Source organism: Meleagris gallopavo, chromosome 8 (assembly GCF_000146605.3).
Source record: "Meleagris gallopavo isolate NT-WF06-2002-E0010 breed Aviagen turkey brand Nicholas breeding stock chromosome 8, Turkey_5.1, whole genome shotgun sequence".
In the NCBI taxonomy this organism is placed as follows: Eukaryota; Metazoa; Chordata; class Aves; order Galliformes; family Phasianidae; genus Meleagris; species Meleagris gallopavo.
The window spans coordinates 4375837-4377880 of record NC_015018.2 but is presented as its reverse complement, the minus strand read 5'-3'; positions in this window follow the sequence as shown (position 1 = coordinate 4377880).

Here is a 2044-nt window from a genome sequence, read left to right as displayed (position 1 = left end):
AAATGTAGGTTTCAAGTTTTTATTGCTTGTGTGTGTGTGTTAGCGTTTATCCTTAATTGCAACAAAACAGATGTCATTTTTTAAGAGTGGGAGAAAAAACAGAAGGGTCCTAAATATTTTCCTACAGCACCAGTGATTCAAACACAACAGCATTTTCCCAGTACATGAAATGCAGACAGTGAAATTATTGTTCTTTTCCTATTCAAGAGGGGCAATTACAAGAACCTCTGTAAGCCTCAAGTTAATAATCACAGCTGTCATCATCAATGATTGTATCTAGCTCACTTTTAAACAAAGGGAAATTGCTCTCACATTCTACATAGAATTAAGTGTATATATATGCATATATATAATTTATATAATATATGTATAGATGGTAAATAAGATGATTATGTAAGTAAATAAGACTATATATAGTGTATATATATCTACATCTTATCTCATTTACCATTAAAGACTGGAGAAGCAGCAGAAGAAAGAGGGCTTTCTGTAGATCAATTTAGATATGCACACATTTGTTTTCTGATTAAATACATTTCTTATTTGGGAGAGGTATTGCACACAGGACAACTAAAGGTAACCTCCAGAACACCTGAAGAAGCTAAAGTTATTTCAAAACTTTTTTTTCTTTTTTTTTCTTTCAGTGTAGGCTATATTAAGCCTAGTAAGTGGAACCAAGCAAAAACTGCTAGTCCAGTACTCTGGTAAAATCACAATCATTTTGAGAACTGGAGATTTTTTTTGTGCATTGACTTAATGATGAAAGCACCATGCATCACCGATACGATGATGGATGGTTTCTATGGGGCAGGTCTGTCCCACTTGGGTCATTGCAGTGTGCCCAGGTATCAGCACTAAACAAATCCACTGCAGGAAGGAAATTCTCTATCATATTCTTTATCTAAGAGGAGTTAAATGGAGTAGCTGCAGCGGCCACAAGAAAGGTCAGTAGACTTGTTTGTAGGGTGTAGGTGAAGGAACTCCTGCATTTTTGTACAAGGGATGATGATTAAAAATGCCCCATAGTGAAGTTAATGTTGTATGAAATGCTAACTGCTCTTGAAAACCCCAGCAGGTTCCCAGGTGAGCTGGCGCAGTTTTGTTAGTGAGCCTTGGACAACGGATGAATCACAGGTAAGAATAAAAGTCATCAGGCTCTATCTCAGAAAAAGCCAGGACTAGAAGGCTTTGCACATTCAGTGGCATTGCTGCAAGAGCAGAAGGGTTGAAGACAACAAAAGGCAAGTTGCTAAAACACCCAAGTGATCACATTCATTAGAAAGATCAATTGTTTTGACCTTTATATGGACATTTTCCTGATAATACATATTCTTCTCAGTTATTATTTCAATACAGTGCAAGTTGAAAGTGGGAGTGTTTTCTTGCTATCTCTTATTAAAAGTGCTGGTTAATTCTTAAATGTAGATCATTTTTGTCCTGGTAAATCCCAGTGGTGAATACCCACAATCAGCCAGCTACGGCAAGCTTTGGATTGCTGGGCTTGTGTACCACCTCTGAGCCAAAGCACAGCTGTAGTTGTGCTCTGCACTCCCCAACTGCACCCTGGACGTGGGACCTCCTGAGGTCCCCTCCAAACGTCTCTCAACATACAAAGATGTATCTTTGCTGTGGAAATGTTAGGAGTTCCACAGGGGCTGCTCCAGCCACAGAGCGACTGAGAACAGTCTGGAAGCTGAACCACTCGTTAAACATGCATTCTTTATTGAATACCTTTTGCCATCTCTTACTCTTCAAAATGAACGCATCCATTTGTGGAGATTTACTTGGGTGTGTCACTGGTTGCACATCAGCACACCACGGCCACGGACGGCCTCGGTGACGTGCCACCTGCCAGGTCCTGCGGCACGGAACGTCGGAGAGCTACTATTTATTAGTACAAATTAATAAATAGCTATCAAAAGTTACGAACAGCTGTAAAAAGCTAAGAGTTTGGGGAGGATGGGGGCCGGGAAGCGCAGGAAGAACGGCGAATTTCTCCAACGTGCGGCTGCTGTGCAGTTCCACCTCAGGCCCCGGAGAGCAG